The sequence below is a fragment of the Rhinatrema bivittatum genome, chromosome 7, assembly GCF_901001135.1.
Source record: "Rhinatrema bivittatum chromosome 7, aRhiBiv1.1, whole genome shotgun sequence".
NCBI classification, from domain to species: Eukaryota; Metazoa; Chordata; class Amphibia; order Gymnophiona; family Rhinatrematidae; genus Rhinatrema; species Rhinatrema bivittatum.
Genome location: NC_042621.1, coordinates 109,700,418 through 109,718,145, shown reverse-complemented (window position 1 = coordinate 109,718,145; position 17,728 = coordinate 109,700,418). Strand labels below are relative to the sequence as shown.

At 44.4% G+C, this 17,728-nt stretch overlaps 1 protein-coding gene across 2 annotated transcripts in view; it reads right to left on the bottom strand.

The window, feature by feature from the left end:
- Nucleotides 1–16,701, bottom strand: part of CCDC102A (coiled-coil domain containing 102A) — a 129,846-nt gene extending 113,145 nt beyond the window's left edge. Inside the window, exon 1 of one of the 2 annotated variants that reach the window (XM_029608927.1) lies at nucleotides 16,485–16,701. The gene's annotated coding sequence lies outside the window, so the exon portion shown is untranslated. Of the gene's footprint in view, nucleotides 1–1,673; nucleotides 1,752–16,484 lie in introns of those variants that run through there. The other variant, XM_029608928.1, reaches the window with a different exon arrangement.
- Between the last annotated feature and the right edge of the window lie 1,027 nt (nucleotides 16,702–17,728).

Below are 17,728 nucleotides of genomic sequence, written 5' to 3'. Positions count from 1 at the left end.
CAAACCTTTAGTACATCATCCAGTGGATCATGCTCTTGGGCCCTCTTCTCTTTCTACTCTCATTCCCTTGGTTCTCTGATCTCCTTCCATGGCCTTCAATACCATCCTTATATAGATGACTCCCAGATCTCTCTGCATCAGAACTTTCACCTTGAAGAGAGTCCCAAATGTCAGCCTGCTAGTCCGACATTGCTACCTGGAAGTTGCACTGCCACCTTATTCGCCTTATCTTTCCTCCTAAACTCAGTTCATCTTCCCTATTTTTACATGTGCATGCAATGGTATACTCCCAGTCCCCTCAGCCTTGGGGTCATCTTTGACTGTTCTCTCTCCTCCTCTGCACACATCTGAAACACTGCTAGAGCATGCTATTTCTTTCTATATCACCAAATCTATCCCTTTCTTTCTGAATGTACTACTAAAGCCCCTATCCTCTCTTACCACCTCCCACTTAAGAACATAAGAACATGCCATACTGAGTCAGACCAAGGGTCCATCAAGCCCAGCATCCTGTTTCCAACAGTGGCCAATCCAGGCCACGAGAACCTGGCAATTACCCAAAAACTAAGTCTATTCCATGCTACTGTTGCTAGTAATAGCAGTGGCTATTTTCTAAGTCAACTTAATTAATAGCAGGTAATGGACTTCTCCTCCAAGAACTTATCCAATCCTTTTTTAAACACAGCTATACCAACTGCACTAACCACATCCTCTGGCAACAAATTCCAGAGTTTAATTGTGCGTTGAGTGAAAAAGAACTTTCTCCGATTAGTCTTAAATGTGCCACATGCTAACTTCATGGAGTGCCCCCTAGTCTTTCTAGTCTTCTTAGATTACTGCAACCTCCTCCTCATAAGTTTCCCACCGAATTACCTATCTCCAGTACAACTTATTTTCTCCTAATACCATTGTGACCAGAGGTAATCTCCTTAAAATTACCAGGGGCGGCCTCTAACTCCGATGTCAGATGCAATGGGGGAAAAGGAAGCAAGCAATCACCACTGATTATGACTATCTAACCTTTTCTCAAATCACCTCATTGGTTCCCCATCTACAGCTGAAGCTTTTCCTACTCTTACAAGTGCCTTCGGTTCCTCATTACCTCTCTTCCTACAATCTCCTCGTGACCTTCAATTGTCGGATAATAATCTGCTCTTTTCTGGCCCTTTCCTGCTTGCCAGTTTTTGACTCTGCGCCTTCTACCTTGCTGTGCCGCCTGCCTGGAACAGCCTTCCAGAGTTGGTGCATCTTGCTCCCTCTCTGACCATATTCAAGCCCACCTTTTTGAGTTGCCTTTAAATCTTAAATTCTCACTGTTCCAGATATAAACCTTCTCATTTCAACCACATTCACTGTAATAAATCCATCTCCTTAAACCTGTCTTTTCTACGTGTCCTGACTAGACTGTAAGCTCCGCTGAGCAGGGGCAGTCTCTTACGGGTATCTGAATAGCACTGCAAATGTCTAGTAGCAATACAGAAACAAGCGATAGACCAAACAGAAAGTAACCTCCTCTACTGCAATCACTTTCACAAAGGATATAATTTAGGAACACTTTCACAAATTAGTTTGACTGAGGTTCAAGCTCTTTCTTAGAAGAGCAAGATGAAGAAACAGAATCATACAGACAATGCAAGCGTCTACCCTAAAATCTGAGAAAACCTCCATCTTACCGGGGATCCCCTCATCTTCTCTTGCTTGTCCTCGCTCCCTCTGTCTCTCTTATTCTGAGGTTGTTACAAAGACGACAGCCCTCCAAGGCTCCAGCTCAAAATAAGTAACTAATTAATTCATTAACTTCTCCCTCCCACAGCTCTCAGTACAGCTGTCATAGGACCCCACCATCTTTGTCTACAGAACAAATGCAGATAAAGTTTTCTGACCTCTGACCCTGTTCTCCCCTCCCCACTGTTCTAATGAATCCCATGACCCCTTGTAAAGAACATCTGTCTCTTGTTGGATTTATGATGTTGGTGTTTCCTATAAGATGAGCCTTCAGTCTTGCCATGGTTTATCGGAACCTGGTGCGTGCTGTCAGCTTGCTAGACCTTTTGCTTATACAGCTGGCTTGTTCCAATTTTTTTTTTATATTGTTTTGCCTGGCAGTTTCCTTCTGCTCCTTTGAGCTTCCAGCTCAATCGGAACCAGTCTGTACCGGGAAATAGCACCATGAGCCTACTGAGGGCATTTCCCCTATCTTCATAACCACAGTCATTGCAAAGACAGTCCTTTGCACCCAGTGCACTCTGAGTCCAACCACTAGGTGTCGCCACTGGGGAATAGCCTGGTTCCCAACCCCTCCCATGAACTATAAAGGCTGCCTACACAGCATCACCACTGGTCGGTCTGGGGAACCAAACTCACAGCTTCCACAAGACAGCGTGAAGCCACCAAGCTGGACCTCTTTTTCCAATACCCGTGGACTAATTCTCCCATGGGAGTCATGAAACGCGCAGCTTGGCCAAATTCCTAGTGGACCAGTGTTCTCCTCACTGCTGGCACCGACTGCCAAGGGCGAGCAATCTCAGCAGAAGCACCATGGACTGAACTGGTATGGGAGCCAGAACTCATCCCTCAGCCTTAAGCCGGGCCTCCCAATTCAGGGCAGAGATGCATGCAATACAGCATTTTGTTAAAGAAGATTTGCGGAGCTCTTCAACCCTAATGATTAAGTAATGATTTTCAGTTCAGCGGTTACAATGGAATAACTGGGATCTTAACTGATTTATCTGTTAATGAAGTCTGCGGAGGAGAATGCTATAAGCAAGGCCTCATGCTATGGACAGCAGTGAGTCGAGGATTACGGTTATCGCTGTCCTTTTGTACCTACTCTGGGCATAAATGGAGAACTGCCAATCTGGTAAAATGTTGCCAATAATAAGAACAGTCATCTGTTTGAGAAAAATATGCTGTAACAGCTGAAACATGCTGTGAATGATTACCTTTGTCACTTCTAAAGGTAGTGCTTATTCTGAGCTAAGTGGCAGCAAAGAGTACACGGAGAAGTCAGAAAATAGAGAGGATGTGAAGTGGTGATCGAAGGGAAGAATAGGGATTGGTGCAATGCTGGAAAGTATTTGGAGGGTTGAAAGAAATGGAGAGGTCGTGCAGCACGAGCTAATGAAGAGGTTACGTGGAAGAATGGGGTAGTGAGAAGTGCATAGTGGGTGAGGTAGTGAATGGTAAATGGGAAGTACACAGAAGATAAAACAGTGATGAGCATATTGAATGATGACCCAGCAGTAGGATGTACACATGGCTTAATCTGTATACGGCTATGGAGTGGGGCCGGATGCGATCTCTCTTTTACACACACACACACAGCATAACACTGAGACTGAATGGGCATTCACCTCATGTCTCTTTCCCATCCTCTCTGATGGCCTTTCAGTTGTGCCAGGAAATTGCGCAAAAATCAAGGCCATGTGGCTGCTCTCATCTCAGGGCACACAGCTCCCTGCTTTCCTTTCTCTGAGGTAGAGGGAGGTGGGAGGAAGAAATGATCCTCCCGCCGCTGACTCTGCTCCGTTTCTAGAGGGAACTGGAGTTTAGGTGCTGGAAATAAGATAGCAGAACGCAATTCGGGGTTGTACCACCAGAAGTTGAGTCATGGGCAACAGACACAGAAAGGAGCAGAGTTTGAAACTTATGTAGTGCTTATCAAGGCTGGGATTGAAATCTTGACAACTGGCACTACCGCTCATAAATTTCAAACATATGCTAATAAATCAATAAAATAAAATAAATAATGAAGCCCCACTTCATGGCTGCGTTTCTCTCTGCAGCATCTGCTTCAGTATCACTCCTTCGCCTTCTGTTTCCTGTAGAAGTGTGTGGGGGGGGGAGGGAAGAGAATTAGGGAGTGGATAGCTGTTCTCTGCTCTGTCTGCTCCAGACTCACCCACTCTCCTCCTGGCTGCCTGACGGGGAGGAGCAGGAGCAGCACACCCCTGCTGTTCTCTCTCTTGTCAAGTGGCAGAACTGCACTGCAGGATGTTCCCCCTGGAAGTACGGGGTGGTAGAGCACTGGCCTATCTGTGGTGGGTACGGCAGCAAGATGTGCATGAATGGGTGGAACACGAATGCATAAAAGGGCAGTGAGGACTATGTGAAGCAGTAGGGAGTATACAATGGGGTGGGACTGTGGGAAATATATGGAGGAATGTAAAGCAATCTGCCTTTTCTCAGCTTGTTCATGCTGGCGCATTGGGTCCAAGTTTCTGAATGGATCACTGAAGCCTACCAGAGCTAATTAGGGATGTGCATTCATTAGAAATGAAATAGGAAATAACAACAAAATTTCCTATTTAGTTTCATTTCGTTTTCAAAATGAAACAATTGAAAATCTGATGAAATTTCATTGGTTTCACGTTTTGTTTTGAATACATCTCCAAAAAAAACAAACTTACCTATTGTGCCTAGGCCCCAGCTGCGGCTGAGACCTCACTTAGGGAATTTATTTTATTTATTTATTTAACTTCTTTTACTATACCGATACTCAAGACGAGGTCTTATCGTACCGGTTTACAATATAACAGGGGGAAACCAATTAACAACTAAATGGAAAGGTAAAGTTACATTAAACAGGGAGCGAAGAAATGGGAGATGGAAAACAGGAGAGATTTTAAACAATAACAATTGGAGAGTGATAAAATTAATGAAAACAATATAGTAGCGAGACATAAACATATTTATCTTAGGCGATTATTAACATAATATATCTGGGAGGAAGAGAGATGGGGAGGGGAGTGGGGGTGGTGTTAGGGCAGGGGCTGATGCGGGGAGGGATAGGGGAAGAGGTAGAATGGTGAGAGTCAATGTTGGATTGATGGAGGTTCCTTCAACGGTAAGCTTGGGTGAACAGCTAGGTTTTCAGTTTCTTTCTGAAGGAGAGATGGCATTGTTCCTGGTGTATATCTGGGGGAAGCGAATTCCAATGGAGCGGACCTGCTGTCGAAAGTGCTCGCTTGTGAATAGAGTTATGGACCGAGGATTTGTTAGGGGGGGCCTTGAGCGAACCTTTGTAGGCATTTCTAATTGGCCTTGTTGAAGTATGTGGTTCGAGAGGGATGGCGAGTTGGAGTGTGCATTGCTGGTAGATGGATTTGTGGACGATGGTGAGGGCCTTGAAGAGTATTCTGTATTGGATGGGTAACCAGCCAGCACCTGGTCCGGAGGCTGGTTCCGATGTCTGGGCCCGGTCTGGAGTTCAGGTCCCAACGCCTTGGCCTGAAGCCAGGACCTGACCTCTGCCTAGAGTAGACCAAGGCCCAGCTACCAAGCATGGAATAGGCCAAGGCCCAAAGCAGGGGCCTTGGCCTATGCCTGAGCCCAATGCCGGCACCTCAGCATAGACCTAGCCCCAATGTCCTTAGGCATAGGCCACAATGACGTAGGAACCATAGTCTACACCCAAGCATGAAGCTGGGGGGAGGGGGGCGGTGTCTCGGCCTTGGCCTGGGTCCTAGCTGAGGCCTTGGCTGAGGTCCAAGCAAAGTCCGAGGTCCCAAAAATTACCGGCTCCCATTTACCTTGGTCAACACCATGGCCCAGGAACAGGTCCAATATCGGGGCCCAGCCTGGAGGCCAGTCCCAACACCTGGGCCTGGGCCCAGATCCAAGCCTGACTCTGGCACCTGGTCCGGAGGCTGGTTTCGATGTCTGGGCCCGGTCTGGAGTTCAGGTCCCAACACCTTGGCCTGAAGCCAGGACCTGACCTCTGCCTAGAGTAGACCAAGGCCCAGGCCTGACCAGGAGGTCTGGGCCCAACACCAGGGCCTTGGCCTGGGTCTTGTATGCTCCAGCCTCGAAGCCTGGTCTTTGCATAAGGCCTAGGCAGAGATTGCAGCAACCTACTGCAGCCTAGATCTATGCAAGGTCCAGGCCTGATCAGTCAATTCCCCCCGGACCAGGTAAGTGAAAGCCAGAAAGGATCCTGGCCTCAGCATTTTCCATGTGGGAGGGATGGATGGTGGGGACGGGAGGCCTTGGGAGGCCCCGTTTTTGTTTTTTTAATTTATTTTTGGATTGTTTTTTATGTTTAGCTTTGTAAAGTAAAGAAAACAAAATAAACATTAAATGATTTGTGAAAAAAACAAAACACCCCAATACCGAAATTATAAAAACAAAATGCATTTTTTCTCCCACACATCCCTAGTACTGATTAGTCAAACAGAGTTGATATGCAAAAGAATATGAGAATGCGTCAATATTTATTTATAAACATTTGATATTCTGCTTTCCCAAGGTATGAACATCAGGAAACTAAACCCAAAGTTGAAATCACAAAAGATTACTAGGTTTTAACGTAGTAACATAGTAGATGACAGCAGATAAAGACCAAGTGGCCCATCTAGTTTTCCCAGGTGCTCTGATCTACACTGCTAAGGATTCATCTCAGCTTTCAGTTAAGAACATGCCATACTGGGTCAGACCAAGGGTCCATCAAGCCCAGCATCCTGTTTCCAACAGTGGCCAATCCAGGCCATAAGAAGCTTGATTGCCTGTGGGATATTATGCCTTATCCAAGTCGGCTTTTATTATCATCTTTGGTTCTCTACCATCCTAGAGAGGTGAGCATACAAGGTCCAATACTTAATCCAACACCTAACGACCCTCTCCACCCCATGCATTACCATCAATTGTAATAAGCTAAACAGCTACAAAAACTATAAAACTGCTGTTCAAACATCTGACTGCCTAGCTCCTGTGACCTTGCTGCATGGTAGCAGGCCTCCACCAAACCTCTGGCATCAACCCAGTTCGATCTGGGTAGTTTTAGCCAGTTGGTACCAACCCAGTTACCCTGTGTTACTAGATCATGTCTCTTTTAATCTGCTCCTTTTCTTCTTATCACTTGCTGGACAATACCTGGCCATTACCAATCTGCCAGTATTAAGCTGGATGGTTGCTGGGGAGTTGTAGACTGATTCCAGTCCAGCTACCCTGTGACCTATGGTGTTGCTACGTTTGTGCGCTATCAGCCACCTGTTCTCTCCTTGTCGTTTCTCCCCTTGCCTCTGCTCTCAAGGGAATGAAGAGGGGATTGTTTGCAGTATTGCAACCTTCCAAACCCTGATCCTAACTCTGCCCTCTATATCTGTCCCGAGTATTCTTAAATTCTGCCACAGTACTGGTTTCCACCACCTCGGCTGCTAGGTTATTCCAGGCATCCACCACCCTTCTCAGTGCAGAAGTTATCTTCCTCCATCCAGTTTCACAACATGACCCTTTGTCCTTGAAATGTCTTGCTATGAAATCCCTTGTGTGTCAGGGAAGACTACAGTGATAGGGGTATACTACCGTCCACCTGGTCAAGATGGTGAGATGGACAGTGAAATGTTAAGAGAAATTAGGGAAGCTAACCAAATTGGTAGTGCAGTAATAATGGGAGACTTCAATTACCCCAATATAGACTGGGTAAATGTATCATCGGGTCACACTAGAGAGATAACGTTCCTGGATGGAATAAATGATAGCTTTATGGAGCAATTGGTTCAGGAACCGACGAGAGAGGGAGCAATTTTAGATCTAATTCTCAGTGGAGCACAGGACTTGGTGAGAGAGGTAACGGTAGTGGGACCGCTTGGCAATAGTGATCATAATATTATCAAATTTGATTTAATGACTGGAAAAGGAACAATGTGCAAATCCAAGGCTCTCGTGCTAAACTTTCAAAAGGGAAACTTTGATAAAATGAGAAAAATTGTTAGAAAAAAACTGAAAGGAGCAGCTACAAAAGTAAAAAATGTCCAAGAGGCGTGGTCATTGTTAAAAAATACCATTCTAGAAGCACAGTCCAGATGTATTCCACACATTAAGAAAGGTGGAAAGAAGGCAAAACGATTACTGGCATGGTTAAAAGGGGAGGTGAAAGAAGCTATTTTAACCAAAAGATCTTCATTCAAAAATTGGAAGAAGGATCCAACAGAAGAAAATAGGATAAAGCATAAACATTGGCAAGTTAAATGTAAGACATTGATAAGACAGGCTAAGAGAGAATTTGAAAAGAAGTTGGCTGTAGAGGCAAAAACTCACAGTAAAAACTTTTTTAAATATATCCGAAGCAGAAAGCCTGTGAGGGAGTCAGTTGGACCGTTAGATGATCGAGGGGTTAAAGGGGCACTTAGAGAAGATAAGGCCATCGCGGAAAGATTAAATGATTTCTTTGCTTCGGTGTTTACTGAAGAGGATGTTGGGGAAGTACCCGTAATGGAGAAGGTTTTCATGGGTAATGATTCAGATGGACTGAATCAAATCACGGTGAACCTAGAAGATGTGATAGGTCTGATTGACAAACTGAAGAGTAGTAAATCACCTGGACCGGATGGTATACACCCCAGAGTTCTGAAGGAACTAAAAAATGAAATTTCAGACCTATTAGTAAAAATTTGTAACTTATCATTAAAATCATCCATTGTACCTGAAGACTGGAGGATAGCAAATGTAACCCCAATATTTAAAAAGGGCTCCAGGGGCGATCCGGGAAACTACAGACCGGTTAGCCTGACTTCAGTGCCAGGAAAAATAGTGGAAAGTGTTCTAAACATCAAAATCACAGAACATATAGAAAGACATGGTTTAATGGAACAAAGTCAGCATGGCTTTACCCAGGGCAAGTCTTGCCTCACAAATCTGCTTCACTTTTTTGAAGGAGTTAATAAACATGTGGACAAAGGTGAACCGGTAGATATAGTATACTTGGATTTTCAGAAGGCGTTTGACAAAGTTCCTCATGAAAGGCTTCTAGGAAAAGTAAAAAGTCATGGGATAGGTGGCAATGTCCTTTCATGGATTGCAAACTGGCTAAAAGACAGGAAACAGAGAGTAGGATTAAATGGGCAATTTTCTCAGTGGAAGGGAGTGGACAGTGGAGTGCCTCAGGGATCTGTATTGGGACCCTTACTGTTCAATATATTTATAAATGATCTGGAAAGAAATGCGACGAGTGAGATAATCAAATTTGCAGATGACACAAAATTGTTCAGAGTAGTTAAATCACAAGCAGATTGTGATAAATTGCAGGAAGACCTTGTGAGACTGGAAAATTGGGCATCCAAATGGCAGATGAAATTTAATGTGGATAAGTGCAAGGTGATGCATATAGGGAAAAATAACCCATGCTATAATTACACAATTTTGGGTTCCATATTAGGTGCTACAACCCAAGAAAGAGATCTAGGTGTCATAGTGGATAACACATTGAAATCGTCGGTTCAGTGTGCTGCGGCAGTCAAAAAAGCAAACAGAATGTTGGGAATTATTAGAAAAGGAATGATGAATAAAACAGAAAATGTCATAATGCCTCTGTATCGCTCCATGGTGAGACCGCACCTTGAATACTGTGAACAATTCTGGTCGCCGCATCTCAAAAAAGATATAATTGCGATGGAGAAGGTACAGAGAAGGGCTACCAAAATGATAGGGGAATGGAACAACTCCCCTATGAGGAAAGACTAAAGAGGTTAGGACTTTTCAGCTTGGAGAAGAGACGACTGAGGGGGGATATGATAGAGGTGTTTAAAATCATGAGAGGTCTAGAACGGGTAGATGGGAATCGGTTATTTACTCTTTCGGATAGTAGAAAGACTAGGGGGCACTCCATGAAGTTAGCATGGGGCACATTTAAAACTAATCGGAGAAAGTTCTTTTTTACTCAACGCACAATTAAACTCTGGAATTTGTTGCCAGATGATGTGGTTAGTGCAGTTAGTATAGCTGTGTTTAAAAAAGGATTGGATAAGTTCTTGGAGGAGAAGTCCATTACCTGCTATTAAGTTCACTTAGAGAATAGCCACTGCCATTAGCAATGGTAACATGGAATAGACTTAGTTTTTGGGTACTTGCCAAGTTCTTATGGCCTGGAATGGCCACTGTTGGAAACAGGATGCTGGGCTTGATGGACCCTTGGTCTGACCCAGTATGGCATTTTCTTATGTTCTTATGGAAAATATTAAGCTTGGGTAATTTGCTGAAGCTTACCGAGCATTTGAACGCTTCTATCGGATCCCTCTTCTTTTCTCCAGGGAGAACATTTTTGAGTGTCTTAAGCCTTTTTTTTTTTTTTTAGGGTTTGTGTTGCAGGCCCCGCATCATTTTAGCAGCCCTTCTCTGAACTGCATGCATCTTCTCAAGATCTTTAGAAAAAGGTATGACTGCCAGAAATGTACACGCTACATGTTGTTAGGGTCTCATTAATGACCTATACAAGGGCTATATTACATATATTACATCCTTTTTCCTGCAGATATCGCCTAGCGGGCAAGATCCCACAGACATAATTACAACAGACATAGGACTGAGCCTTCCCATTTGTAAATAAGAGGTCTGGAGTCAGCTACACTCAAGTTGTGTTATGTGAATCTCTGTCCCTATTCTTACTCTGAGAAATAAATAAATGAATAAAAGAGCAGATACCTTTCACAGTGCAAGTCAGAAAAGAAAAAAAAAAAAGAGGTGACCAAGAACAACTCACACAAACTTTTACCAATTATTATTCCAACAACAAACACATTCACTGCGCATCAGAGAATGTGCTCAGAAATCTCGCAATGGGCCATCAGCAGTATCAGGGCGAACCTGACAGCGTTAGTGCCATGTTGAGATGTTTGTATGCAGTCCTGACCTGTGAATTTGTGACCCCCTAAAGCAGGTGGTTTTCGACCACCGAAACATTTGCCTATGTTGGGTTTATCGAAAGGTGCAGTAATGAAGACTTGGTGATTGCATGTGTGAGCTCTTAATTTCTTTGGCATAGAGTAGACTATTGAGAATTAAGAAAATGCTTTTGTATGTATTTAGAATTTTTGATATTTAGATTTTTTTTCTTATACTGGTTTGTTTTGGAAATAAAGAATATCCTATAAATTCATTGAACCAGCAAATGAATGAATCAGTGCTGCCATCTGACACTGCTTGTGGCCCACTGCGTGGCGAGAGGCAGTGGATTAGGTTTCTGAGCACATTCTCTGATGCTGTGCTCACGTGTGCAGTCTGCCAAACTCCAAGCAGCCAGAAGACAGTCAGACACGAGGACAGTGTTAGAGAATTGCATATGTACTGCATAATACTAGACACTGGGGGTTAATGGAGTTCTTCATTTCTTGAGACCTAGCATGGGAATATTAAATGGAATGCAAACTTTACTCACTTCAGGTCAGTCAGAAATCCAGATCACAGAGCCAGTGCATAATTCAGTGTCTGTTCAAGAGTTGTCCCAGAACAGTGCTGTGATGAGAACTGGACACCATTCGTAGCCTACAGGAACTTGGTCCCTTCTGGATAAAGCTAGGGTTCACGGATATAGCAAGATACAGGGCTGAAAGCCAAGATTCAGTGAACAGAGAGCCTGAACTCTGCTGTGCAGAGTTTAATGGGGAAACAGAGAGGTTAGTAACAGGAGCGAGATTTCCACCACATCTAGTTTTCGTCTGCTGTTTTCAGTGGCAACAGAACTAAAGAAGCAGCCCCCGTTTATCAGCGGCAGTTTGGTCTTCTAGGGCAAGAACTGCTTTCGTGATCATCCTCCTGCCCCTCTAATGGTGTCTTCCTGCATCAGCACCTAAACCCTGAACAGATCATTATCCAGTGACCGTCCCACTGCCTCTGGGGTCGCTGCTAAGAGGAGAAAGGAAATCCTTTGCTGGTGAACAGGGAGACTAAATTGTCCTCTCACACCTGCAAAACGTCGTCTTAACATGGGAAAATGTAAGGAGAAAAACCTTTGAATTAATAAAGAAAGCTGAAACAGCCAGCATGGAAAAAAGGGACTGGTTTCACCCTAACACCTCTGTTTTATGCCTTCCCTTCATGCACAGCAGTCCTGAAAACCCAAGCATCGACCCTCTCCTAATTTCTGGATCGGTTAGCAACCCAGCTCAGCTTCTTCTTTCTTTAGAAAGCCCGGGCATAAGGAAGCCAGAGCCTATTGAGAATGCACTGCTGCTGAATGAGCTTGTGCTCTCTTTAGGCCGCAAAGAAAAACGCCAGTTTGGTTTGTAGTCCCTGCCCGCAGGGAGTCCACGCTCCCTTCCCTTCCTCACCACTCCCATTTCTCCAAAGCCCCCAGTAAGAAGAAACATTTCAGGCCTCCTGTGGCATCTCGATTTCAGCGTGGAAACCACAGCCTTGCATTGCAAACGTTTTCCACGTGCGCATATGAGCAGTGAGGAGGAGGAGGTCGGGCCTGGGGTTACACAGACTGAAAACCCTCTCCTGGAATCAGCTCTAATAGATCTTAGTCCCAAACTACAGTTTCTCCATTAACCTTTACAACTCAGAGTGGGGACAGATGTTGCATTCTGGAGTGTGGGCCTTGGGCACAGGGCGTCTTTTTCATTCAGAACTGAACATCGATTTGCTCCACAAAGAGAGCGAGAGAGAAGATAAAGAGAGGCAGAAAGATGACAAAACAGAGAGCAAAACTGGGAGAAGATGAAGGCAAAAAAAAGTCCCAGGTACAAAAAATGTGACAAGACAAAATGTCAGGGGAAAGAAGAGCAAGAGGGAGTAAGAGCTGGCAAGGGATAAAGTCAGAGTGACCGAAAGAGAGAGAGAGAGAGAGAGAGAGAGCTAGCAAGCGAGAAAAACTTGCAGGGAAATGAAAAGCAAGAGCAAGTGAGAGACATCACTGGAGAAAATGTAAGAGAAAGGATACAGGGAACAAGAAAGTCAGAGAGAGAGAGAAAGGGACCAAGAATAAAAGAAAGCATGAGAGAAAGAGAGGAAAAACAAAATAATAACAGAAGGAGCAGACAGATACAAAAGGGGAGCTAGACAGAGGAGGAGGGAAGAGGAATTCAAGTGAAGCCCAGAACCACCCACAGCTTTGACTAATCAGTTACAGATTTATAGATCTGAGTGCAGAGGAATACATGAAAAGCTAGGGTACCATACTGTACTCCACGCATTCATGAGGAAGGCGGCCTGGGTGCACGCAGCAAGTAAGCTGAAGAACCAAGAGGGCGGGAAGCAATCTTTCCCCTAAATTGTTAAAAATTGTTTCTATACATGACTTTTACTGAAGAGGAAGTGCTTTTAGTAGTGGGATGGTCTGTGTTCTACAACAATTAAATCAATCTCTTCACAATGGCATTTAAAGCAATAAATTCCACCTGCATTCTTCACAACCTGAACTTGCCTGTTTCTTAACACATACAAGTCCAATAACAGTTCTAACCTCAGAGAATTCACAACCCAAAAAAAAAACACCACCAGATACAATCAGGTCAACTCCAGTTCTCACAGATCTTCAGCTAAGCCCCCTGCCCCTTTAATACTTCTAAGGACCATTCTGGTTTCTCCCAGCTCTCCACATTTGTGTTAGTTTACTTTCCTCTGTGCCTCCCATCAGCGACCAGCACTGTCACTAATTACCAGTTCCCTAGCAAACTGTACTTTAAAACTCCTTTGTGTGAGTTTAATAAGTTTACTATCAGCAATCCAGCAAGCTCTAAGGTGATCTTGATTATGGATGTGCAAACACTGAAAACCAGTTTGAAAACTACTTTGATGAACCTGAATAAGCTTGGTGAATTTAAAGAAAAAAATATTAAAACATCAAAGTTTGGGCATAGTCATTCACTTTAAGGGGTCTAAGACAGTTTTAATGCAGATTTCCACACATCTGTGAATCTGCAAGAAATCTCCACTGAATCAGCTCAGATTTCCGTTAGATTTGTTGGGAGAGTTTCAACAAATGCCTTCTCAGCAATGGGAATAGGTGGTGGAAGGTAAAACAGTAATGGACTTCAAAAAGGCATCGGATAAGCTCAGAGGATGCTTGGTTGCAAAAAAGTAAAGAGAGCAGAAGAATTAATTAGCAGCTGTATCTTTCTGGAAACACTAGGTTGATCTTTTTCTGCATGAACTATTAAGTTACTATATTCGAAAGCAATGTTCACCTAATCGGGTCACCCAGAGACTGACCATTCCTGACTGTGACTGTATACATTTTGCAATTTAGGGAACATGATGAAGATGAAATGGATTACAAACTGGTTAAAAGACAGGAAACAGAGAGTAGGATTAAATGGTCAATTTTCTCAGTGGAAAAGGGTAAACAGTGGAGTGCCACGGGGATCTGTACTTGGACCAGTGCTTTTCAATATATATATATATAAATGATCTGGAAAGGAATACGATGAGTGAGGTTATCAAATTTGCGGATGATACAAAATTATTCAGAGTAGTTAAATCACAAGCGGATTGTGATACATTACAGGAGGACCTTGCAAGACTGGAAGATTGGGCATCCAAATGGCAGATGAAATTTAATGTGAACAAGTACAAGGTGTTGCATATAGGGAAAAATAACCCTTGCTGTAGTTACACGATGTTAGGTTCCATATTAGGAGCTACCACCCAGGAAAAAGATCTAGGCATCATAGTGGATAATACTTTAAAATCGTCGGCTCAGTGTGCTGCAGCAGTCAAAAAAGCAAACAGAATGTTAGAAATTATTAGGAAAGGAATGATTAATAAAACAGAAAATGTCATAATGCCTCTATATCGCTCCATGGTGAGACCGCACCTGGAATACTGTGTACAATTCTGGTCACCACATCTCAAAAAAGATATAGTAGCGATGGAAAGGGACAGAGAAGGGCAACCAAAATGATAAAGGGGATGGAGCAGCTTCCCTATGAGGAAAGGCTGAAGTGGTTAGGGCTGTTCAGTTTGGAGAAGAGACGGCTGAGGGGGGATATGATAGAGGTCTTTAAGATCATGAGAGGTCTTCAACGAGTAGATGTGAATCGGTTATTTACACTTTCGAATAATAGAAGGACTAGGGGGCATTCCAGGAAGTTAGCAAGTAGCACATTTAAGATTAATCGGAGAAAATTCTTTTTCACTCAACGCACAATAAAGCTCTGGAATTTATTGCCAGAGGATGTGGTTAGTGCAGTTAGTGTAGCTGGGTTCAAAAAAGGTTTGGATACGTTTTTGGAGAAGTCCATTAACGGCTATTAATCAAGTTTACTTAGGGAATAGCCACTGCTATTAATTGCATCAGTAGCATGGGATCTTCTTAGTGTTTGGGTAATTGTCAGGTTCTTGTGGCCTGGTTTGGCCTCTGTTGGAAACAGGATGCTCCATGAAACCAGTTAAGGAAGACATCAAATTAATTATTTTTTAAATTAATATTCTTCAGTTGCATGGTGCTTCCATTTCTCTTGTGCACTTTGGAGAGCGTAGCAAGTTGTCAAAGTAAAGGACAGCAATACAAGTATTATTTATACCCACTCCCCCAAATAGATTGAGCCATAAGGTCATTGGCATCTTCTGCTTGCAAACCACCAGTCCTCCGGGAATGCCCAGCTCCAAAACACCTTCAAATTACAATTAGAGCTCCAGGAAAAAAAAAGTGTTTACTGCCACTCATTCTAGTTACATTTCATTTCCAGCTCTGCCTTTCAGATTTTCTAAAAATATAAATCCAATCATTTCCTACTCAGAGGGGATTAAAAGGGTGAAAGACCACACATCATCCCTGGGGCCTGGAAGAGTGTGGGGTTTTTTTCTTCTTTTAATTCTATTCACAATTTGAAATAGTGGAAAATAACCATTGAGGATTCTTTTTTTTTTGGCAGTCGAATTGCAAACACTGTGATTGAAAAATAAGAAACAGCTTCTTCGCTGAATGTAAATGTCCAGACAACTTTAAAAAAGAATACAGGAAAACTGCTGGCAGCTCTATGTGGAGCTTTCTCTCAGCGCAGCCTGCCCTAAAGTTCTGAAAGGGAAGCCGTTTTCAGAGAATACTGCAAGCAGTGATTCCAGTGATCGGAGAACCGCATCCCCACTCTCGGACGGGTTTGGGGGGATCTTGCACGCTCCTCTGCTTGACGAATAACACTGGCAACTGCTACTCCCCAACCAGTCAGTGCTAGGCTGCCTTTGGATTGGCCAACAGGCCTGTCAATCACTCACTCTCCATGGCTACCTTGCTGAGTACCGCCGAGGGACTAACACCCTTCCCCCAACACTCTCCAGTCTAAACATAGCGCGAGCAATCGCTCGTCGCCCACCGAGAACACATCAAACCAGGGTCCGAAGCGGGGGCAGGGCCGATCCAAAGCGGTATCACTTTCTCCCCAAGAGAAGACTCTCACAGAGCGAGGAGTAAGCCCTGCTCCCTCCTCCCCTTCCCCAGACAGCCCGCTAGACAAAGTTCAACAGCAGCAAAATTCTGCAAAACTTCCCAGCTCCAGGACTCCCACCCTCGCATAGATTCCGCTTCGCACAGCTGCAAACCGTGGACCCTCCCCCCAACCCCTCAAACCCCAGAATACTTTGATAACAATAAATAAGTGTTTGAAAGCTGCGGGTCCCGTTGCCTACGGCTGCAAGTGATCGCGTGGCCGTTTCTTTGCAGCGTGAAGGGAGGGAGGGGAGTGGGTAAGGGAAGCAGCAGCCCCCCCCCCCCCCCCCTCCCTCTCAGCCCCACTACAGGAGGGGGAACGTTCTCGTCTCGGAGCACTTACCGAGGGGCAGAGGGCAACGCGGTACATCCACAGTGCGGCGGGGGTCTAGCTGCAGCCAGCACAGACTCGGCAGACTCCTGCCTGTAGTCTCCACCCAGCTGTTGACAGGATTTCCTATGGGGAGGGGAAAAAGGAAGGGAGAGCAAGCGTGCGCACCCCTCTGAACCGGGAGCCTGCTCGTCCAAAGCTGGGCCGAGGAACAGACAGAAATCTCCTCGATGAACGGCGTCGAGGAGAAAGGCTACGCTTGACGCGGGATGGGAAATTAGCGGGAGTTTTGCGTTCTTTTTGGATACATCATCACCCAAATCGTTCAAATACCATCCCTTGAGTTGCAATTATGTCCCCGCCCCCCACAGACAGTTTTCTTTTCGTTTTTTTAAATGCAGCAGGTTCAGAGTGGGACTCTATGATCTTTGTCCACAACACAGTTTAGTATAATCCATTAACAAAGATGTTCTGCGTGCCCAGAGAAGCACCAGCGCGGTTCTGCGAGGAATCCCATTCCTAAACCCTGGGTTCAGTACCAGGACAATACTGTTAGGATCCAGCAGCTCAGCCCCTGATCAGGGCACGCAACAACATCACCACGATTCAGACTCCTCAACTCCGACTAGAACAATACTGGTAAGATTTAAACTTCCAGACAGTGAGTACAGCACCAAAAGAGTAACATCAGAACTCAAATCCCCAGATTCCGAGTGCAGCAGCAGAGCAGATTTGCCAGGATTCCCATTCGTTGTTCCCGGACCACAACAAATATTAGCGGCAGAAAAAACTTCCAACAAAATCATATGCAGCGGAAAGGGGGGGCACAGGACCCCCCCCCCCTAAAAAAAACCAACCTTCAGACCGCCACCGGCAATGACTGCTTCCCCCAATCTTCTAATTTTCATCATTCTCCCTACTTACGAAGCATATCTAGAAGCTTTTATTGTTTGATGTTTTATTAGAAATGGTGATAGTTCTGTTTCTCCATTGTTGCACTGCTGTTTTTGTTTGCACGTTTCTATTTGTACTGTATGGTCTCTTTATTCTATATTTGGTTAGGATCTGTCCGTGCTCTGCATCTCTGAGGTTTCTGTGTAGGGATTTATAGCAACCTGACTAGTACTGTTTTCCAAACAGGATGTGTATTCAGGGCCCGTACTAGTTGTTTTGCTGCCCTGTGGGAAAAATTATTGTGCTGCCCCCCCCCCCCCACCCCCCCCATTCATTTAGTGCCTGTCCTGCGACTATCAAAT